An 8,557-nucleotide genomic window follows, 5' to 3' on the forward strand; every position below is an offset into this window, starting at 1 on the left:
TTAGATTTACAACGTTTAGATACTTCGAAGTATAATACGAGTAACAATATTATACCCAAAAATATTGATTTCGCGGAAGTATTAAAAAATTTAGGTAGATACAAATCTATAAAAATAACTTTGTTGGACTATTTAAAAACTCAAACATATGTAATAAGCAACGCTGCAGAAAATTTTGATGATTCCAATAAAATTATTTTTAGATTTGTATTTAGCTAGATTTTTAAATACTTCAGCAAAATTATCTTTTCCGTATACATTTCGATTAAGAAACTTGAAGACAATGGAAGAAGCAATGCGCGCGAAACTTTTAAACCTTTTATCTAAATTTTATAGACATACAATTTAAAAAATGATATTTTTGCACAGAATAAAAAAATATTGACTATTCTTGGTTATCAGGCGGAATGTTGTGCCAAATATAATTTTTGCGGAATGTATACAATTCATCAATATATTAGACATAAGATTCCGCCCGATGACTAAAAGGAATAATATTTATTTATCTATATATTTACTTAGTTATCTTAGGTATTTTATTTTATTAAAATAAATTGGCTATTTACTTATTGAAATAAATTTGCACGTCTGTTGTATATTAAAATGTAATTCAAATAGTGAAAAAAAATTGATAATTCTTAAAATATTTCCATACGTGTCAAATATTCTTTTCAGCGTAGACAATAAAAATTTTCAATTCCATAAATATCTACTTTATAAGATTTCAGCGAGATATCAAGATAAGATGTCAAATCGTAATATTCTTTTTTTCGAAATCATAATATTCATCTTGCTTTTCTATGCGATTCAGTGGCGCGTCACTGACCTCTTCGTGATTAAATTTATTTTTAATCCATTTCACCAATCGGGATGCTGCTGCTGCTGTCGCGCTTCGGTGGACGTTAGCGAACGATTTACATAGGCGAGTGTTTTGGAGCCATCACGTACGCCATCGAGTAGTTAATACCTATTTTCGTTTGGTCCGTACACGTTCCACAGAATTTTATTTGGCGGCAGCGGACCGTAACGAAATCCCTCGGCACTGCGCGCCGGCTAAAATCCCGTTCCGGGGGCCGCGATTGGCGGGAGCTTGATTGAATTGGCGGTCAGTGGCGGGCATTAGGTCCAGCTTGCAAAGGATTGAATTTCTGTCACAATTATTGACCCGGTCCACTCTTATCCGCGCACCTACATACGAAATCCGGGACCCGCCACCAAAATTCCGTGGCAATCGTCTAAACGCAGCTGCTGCCTTTAATACGAATGAGGGAGATTAAATCCGAATCTAAATATTCCCCGAATATATTCGGATAAACAGCACTTTCAAGTGGAATTGCTCTTACAAAGATTCGCCGCTATTCGGATATTTCCTGTTTAGAATACATATACATACGGAACTATAAGCTGTGAGTGTCAGCTTTAAATAATCTAGAGACGACTAAAGTCAAACTCCATGACGAAGTAATATTGAGAACGAAGTATAAAAAAAAATATCAGAGATGGATATACAAATATTTTCAGTTATATGATATCAATAATATTGGGATATTCGAGGGTCGATTATATTAGTTTCTTGAAAGATTAAGAACATTCCTCTTGGAAGATCAAGAACACTTTCTGTATACTTAACAGTGTCTCGTACCATGACGCTGCGCTTATCTTATTGTTAATGCCGATAAGACACTACCGTGTCTCCAGATATATGTGTTATTGTGAAAAATATCTATCTACGATATTTTTTTCCCTTCTCTAAATTCTTTGGAGTACAATCTTACTCTAAAGAATGAAATCTCACTCTCGAAGATTGAAAATTCTGCTTTATCAAGAGTAACAGATTTGTCATTCTTTAGTTAGAGTGAGATTCCATTCCAAAAAATTTAGAATGGATCACTTATTAAATATAATAATTTGAATCATTAAAGAAAAAGCCTAATATCGGGATTTCTGTTTCTGGACCGGACGAACATTTCTTCGCATTAACACCGATCTATTGACTCATTGGAAAGCACTGAGAGAAGAGTGTCACGCCGACCCGAATTGACGGCACGTATACTTTCGTTGCTAAGTCCGAAAACGTGAGATGAATCTGCGAATTAAGCGACATTGAGTCCGATATTGCGAGCGGCTTTTCGTAGAAAATATTGGGCGATCGTTGCGCTATAAAATATACAATTATACCAGTTTCGAGATTTATTACACACGTGAGCAAATAATCTTATATTAAACATTTTAAAAAAACTTCATATCGTTCCCTGACTTCAAAAGTCACAACATTTCAGAAAAGGGGAAAAACTATTTTTTAATTTGATAGAAAATTATATTGACTAATCAAATAATATCGGCAAAAAGAATATACTGTTAGAAACATAATCAAATGTCACTTTTGTTTCACAACTCTTAAAAAAAAGCGCCTTTTTTGAGCTGTGGAGATTTTAATATTCTAGAAAATTATAAAAAATCCGAAAGAATTCATCAAAAACGACATGATTTAAAATATCATCAACCGTTTACTCATATATTTATCTTGATCAGCTAAAATGACTAAATTCAGAATAATGCCTTCTTTAATCTTCGATCACCAAACCTATCTTAACTCTAAACGTTCTTTGTAGAAGTGGAAAGGAGACTCTTCACTCTCCTTTTTATTTCCAAAAACGACACAACTCAAATGTGTTACTCTTGTAAAAAGTATTATTAATTATTCTTTGAAAAAACCTTAAGAACGACACAAGTGCTATTTGATAGACTTTTTTTATATAAAGATAAGTTATTTTATACTTTTGATGATTGATAGAATAATTTTTATCTAACTATTTTATAGTAATAACTAAAAAATTACATTTTTTTAGTTGTATCAGTTGTGTTTTGAAATAAAGGAACAAAATCGTTAATATGTATTAGGTTCTCGAATTAAAATCACCTTCTATGATGAGATGTAGACTTGCATTGATTTAAAAATCGATCGTGTTACATTTTATTCGTTTATCCTATCACCTTCTCTGTATTACGATTTCCATATGATATACTTTTAAGCTTCTTAGCTTTGCCAAGTTCAGGAATAATTGCATTGCGATGTCGCGTGCCTCGTGATACTCATCTGAAAGATCGAATCGCGCGATAGATGAGGTAATTATTCGCCGGTATACTAGTTAATTACTGCAACTAGTATGTTAACTAGTAATGACGCGACGATGCACTTGAACGTGTACGGCGATGTTATCCACGCTTTAATTTCTTTTTTCGTGTACACGAGAGATATGCCAATAAAGAATCGTCCCGATGTTATAAAACAGGATCGACGATCATGAACAGTGTTCATAATATTATTGCAAAGCGTGCACCTGCGAAAGAAAAATGCTGCTCTTTAACATTTCTATAGCGTCGAAATTTAATGAAAATTATAGCGATTATATGAGGTGCGTGAAATAAATCTTGTAATGGCATCATTAAAATGAAAAAAATTATAATAATTATATCATGTCGTTATCGTATACGCCATAAATAGTAAGTCATCAAGTAATTAGATTATTATGTATCCTCTACTTGATTATTACACAAAGTAATTGAAAAAATATTATATTTTAATACTTTCATATATTTGTGTAAGTAAATGATAATATAATCAAGCATTAATAATAATAATAAATAGAAATTCTTTCTTTAATAGAAGTTATTAAAAAATCTTGACAATTAATTACCGATTATTACTATATATCAATGCTAATTAATGTGATAATTTATCACTGATAAATAAAACGTACGCTACTGAAACTTCAAAGAGCTGTCTTGAAGTTGACATCGCCATGTGACGGCAATCTACTTTGATCTAGATTGGCTTCTTCACTGTCCGATCTAGACGCGGATCCTGACCTCCGTTAACCGGGTATCGGTGACCTCGCCAGTCGGAACTGGAATTTACACGATCGTAATCCGATACAAGAACATAGACTACCCGCATTTCCAAATCCAACCGAATATTTCAATTCGCTTTAATTAATTAAATTAATAGACGAGCCGGCATGACGTTTCTCATAATACTGAAATTGGGAGAATTAAAAATTTACTGAAAAATTTATTTTCGTCACAAAAATAAATCTTTTCAATCTGATCGATACTCTCTGTTGATATTTTTACATATTTTGTTATCTTCGTGCATATTTGAAACTTAACAACTTTAATTATTCAAAGTCGCATCGGTTTTCTTTTATCCTATTATAAACAGAAATTGACAATCCGAGACTCTCCAAAGATCAGAAACGCGTTTTAAATGTGACATTGAAACAGGAAATATTTTGATGTTATTGCTCGTTAATTTGATTATTAATTGTATCTAACCGTTTCTGTTCTAACGATTAAGAACATCAAATTCCTAACATTTTCTAGAATTATCTGCCCGCTGATGTCATGCTCTCAGCAGTTTATTATCGTTTCTCCGTTCATTGTCTTTTATGAGGAAGACTCATTCCTAAAGTATTTCGAGCGATGAACAATAACTTTCAAAAGTTCTAATGAAAGGTAGATATTGTTTGATAAAGATTACAGAGAGAGAAAAAATAAATATAAGAGTTCAGTGAAAGCATTTATGACTTGTAAATTATGTGAAGCTAAAGAAAGTCTAAATATCTGTATATAAACATTGAGAAAAATGTTCTGACTCTAGTTCTAAACTAACAAAGAAACCTAGAATTTCTAAGCCTTTGTAATAATGGTCTCGTAAAAATGTTATTTTTGTAAGTCTTTGTTTCAATGAAGGAAAGTCTAAATATATGAGGAGCAGATTTTAAAAATGCGTTTTGTCTACAATTTCATTTTTTGAGTTTTAGAGGGCATAGTGTTTAGTGTTGAAAGATTCATATTATAAGCTATTCTGAGATATTCAGAAAGCATTTTTTTCACCGTTAATTTATGTGCTGAAACAACATAGACATTTCAAAGTGCATTATGTCTTTTAACTAAAAAAAAGCAAAATTTTTTTAACATTTGTTTAATATTTTTAGCAATTGTTTAACAATTTTGTTTAACATTTCACATCCTACTGATTGATATATTATTATTTTCTTACTTTTCTTATGTGTGCTTTTTTTCTCGTTTTCTGAAAATTCTAAATTTTGGGCCAAACGCATTTTGAAAGTCTGCTCCTCATATTATATATCAGATAATATCTCTAAAACTTATCGAAACTTTTATTCAAATATGTTCTTTTCTGAAATGAACAGATCGTTGCTAAGAGTCGTTACTTGAAAGTCATCGTTATTTATGATATCTAATTACAATGCTTAGCCATTTCGAATAAATTCTTCTTGCTTGTTAAGCAATCTTTGACATCTCTTTACAATCCTGTTAAAGTGCGTTCCGAATTTTATTACATGACGTATTCGACGTGAATAAAGATATAAAAGCCAATAATTGACCGTTCTCGCGTTCAATGACGAATAACGAGTATGGTAAATGGAATAATTTTCGTTGCACAATAATGTGTGTAAAGTAGTTTTATGAAACTGTGACTTGACAAATGGCCGACAATATTAGTGACGATTAAATCAATATCTATGCAATACGTTACGTTAGAATTAAAAAGATATTAACATAAAGAATTGGAAGAATCGCAATTTATTAAATGTACTAAGTTTAATCGAAATAAAATATGATTTTCAAATAAGATGTAATCTTGGCCATCAGTGTAAATTGTAAAACTTCAACTTATTATATTTTCTTAGAAAAGGCGATAACGGGAGCCAAAGGAACTAGCAAGATATTAAAATTGTTATAAAAATAAATATCATTTTTTAATAAAAACTTTTCTTAATTTAAATATTTTTTCTTCCAATATAAAAAGTCTACGTCAATTTGTAAAAGTACTTTATAATAATAAAATACTTATTACGTAATAATAATTATACTTATGTATACCCAGACTGTATATTAAAAAACATCAAACATATTATAAATTATACGATACTCTCCGCGAAACCCAAATAGTTTTTGTTCACCTAGACTACCGAGAAGCAAGTGAAGTTATTTTCGCAATTAAATCCGCGCTTCATATCGGAATCGTACGCGAGAAACTAATTGAGAACCGCGAAGTGTGCTCTGTTAACGAGCATAATTGTTCTTGGATACAAGGGGATTTAATTACACGGCACTTCGTCCACGCACCGCGCCATGCACCTGCGTAACGTACCTCGTATTAATGACCGACAATCGCAAAGGTAAGTAATTACGCAAAGAGCGGTCGACGTATCAACAATCGCGTTTTTAGCCTGATTCCACATCATTTGTTTACAAGCAAATAAACCGAGGCAGCCCGCAATACGCCGCGGGTTAATTAATCGGTCGTATATGATCAGTCTGTGTAACATTGTCCAGAGATCGACGCTCGAATATCGATCTGTCGCGATATTCTATTAGGCGTAGAAAATTCGAATACGAGAGAACCAAAAAAAAAAAACTTTCTAACAAAAATCCGAAGGCATCGACACGAAATACAGCACGATTTCGCGATGATGGTGAAATTTAAAATTTAAATGAGGATACGTGTGATAAAGTTTGCGACAAACTTTGAATGAATGAGATTACTAAAAGTGTTACGAATATTGTAAAATTATTCTACATAAATTGTAAGATTAATATTGATGAGAGTAATATTGAATAGGATTTTTCAAGAACTTCGACATCCTGAAAAGTTTTGAAATGTGTAAATTATTATTTTGCATTTTTATCATACACTAGAGAGAAGTTATCTTTAATTTCCATTTGGTAATGGATACTAACTATTGGTCCAATAGTTAGTAAATATTATTGAATATAAAAAAAGAGTAATCAACTATTCAATACACAGAGAGGACAGTTTTGAATCTAAAAATTTAGCTATTATTAGATACAGATTTAAAAATAATTTTGTTTGGCCCATTGAAATAATTATGTAGAACGCTTAAACTGGTTGCTGAAATGTTAAAGTTTTTGCAATATTGTCATCAATGTTTGTGGATGTATTAGAAGTATCCAATTTTCTCATTTTTTATTTATTTCTCATTTTTTAATTCTTTTTTAAAAGAGTGTCATGTCTCCTTTCCATTAAAATATTATAATTTTCTGCCCAGATTTTAAATCGTCGCTAAACTTTTTGTATTATTTTCAAATACAATGCACAGAAAAATCTTTTTGTTTTTTCATTCTATCAAAAAATACATCTTTAAGTATTTAAAAAAATCATTTTAATGATCCAACAAAACATTTAAAAAAATCTGTTTATTTAACTATAAATTTTTAACACTTCAGCAAAAAGTCTTCTTTCCGTCTAATAATTAGAAGAATAAGATATAGCATTGTAGAAAAGTAAATTTAGTAACTATTAAAAGTTTGATAACTGTCCCCTAGGCTTGATTATTATTACCAGGTCTTTTTTTTTTTTTTTTTTTTTCGTAGTAGCGCAGAATTTCGGAATGTACAGGACAACTCTGAATCCAATCTATGTGTGGAAATATATATATTTTTTTCTCGTTATATTCGCGATCGTCCCGGGGAAAACCCAAACCACCGGCTACCTCAATTTACAGTCCCTGCGTAAGATACGTGACGTTCGCGATATCCGCGGGGACCAATCGCCGAGGACGATCGATTTCCGTCCGAGCGCCGGCGGCGTGTTTCCGCCGCGTGTTTACATCTGTATATACATATATGTACACGTAAACGAAACAACGCACTTACCACGCTTGCGGATTCGCCCGGGGAAGCGCAGATCCGTTGTCTCCCCTCTCTCCGGTTCTCGCTGATATCCGATAAAGCAATATCAATTTATCGCGTCTCCTCGCGTGCGTTCGTGTGCTCTTCCTCCTTTTTCTCCACCTCCTCCTCCTCCTCCTCTCGCTCGTCGCGTCGCAAAATTTCTCTCTTCTCTGATCCCGGAGTAATCCGCGTGCTCTTTCCCTCGCGGTGAAACGTCAGGCCTGCACTTTCTCACGGAATAGCCGAGGGAAAAGGAAAAAAAGGAAAAAAAGAAAAAACCCGACGAAGCGAAGGATGCAACCGAATGTGTCACACTCGCGCACAACGCTTCCGTTACTGAGATCGCACCGATCTCCTCTTCCTTCAGCCGGCGAACTTTTGTCCGTGTCACGTGGAGAGAGACCTGTTTCGGGCCCACTCGTCGTCTGCTTTCTCTCTTCCTCTCGGTCACTCTTAGTATGATCGTAGTAACGTCACTTTCTCTCTGTCCCTCCTACATCCGTCTTTCTCTCTCTCTCTCTCTCTCTCTCTCTCTCTCTCTCTCTATCGTGCCGTTAAATGTCACAGCTTTATCTCTTTTCCGCTGTATCTCTTTCAATAATAAACTATCGCGCCTACGTCGTTCCATCCGATTCTTCCGACACTTGTTTACCAAAATGTTTACTTCAATGTATTTCCAAGTATTTCCCTCCACCTCCTCTTGACTTTATTTCGCATTAACGTCCTCGATCGATTTTCTCGAGAACAACCAAGTCCATGCTCGCTCGATCGCTTTATCCGCCCCCTCCGAATGCCTTTTCTTCTTTCTCCCCACCCCCCCCCTCCCCGCCCC

At 33.5% G+C, this 8,557-nt stretch overlaps 1 protein-coding gene across 1 annotated transcript in view; it reads right to left on the reverse strand.

The window, feature by feature from the left end:
- Positions 1 to 8,533, reverse strand: part of LOC108751781 — a 63,680-nt gene extending 55,147 nt beyond the window's left edge. Inside the window, exon 1 of the mRNA XM_018492185.1 lies at positions 7,708 to 8,533. The gene's annotated coding sequence lies outside the window, so the exon portion shown is untranslated. The remainder of the gene's footprint in view (positions 1 to 7,707) is intronic.
- Between the last annotated feature and the right edge of the window lie 24 nt (positions 8,534 to 8,557).

Source organism: Trachymyrmex septentrionalis, unplaced genomic scaffold, assembly GCF_001594115.1.
Source record: "Trachymyrmex septentrionalis isolate Tsep2-gDNA-1 unplaced genomic scaffold, Tsep1.0 scaffold51, whole genome shotgun sequence".
Lineage (NCBI taxonomy): Eukaryota > Metazoa > Arthropoda > Insecta > Hymenoptera > Formicidae > Trachymyrmex > Trachymyrmex septentrionalis.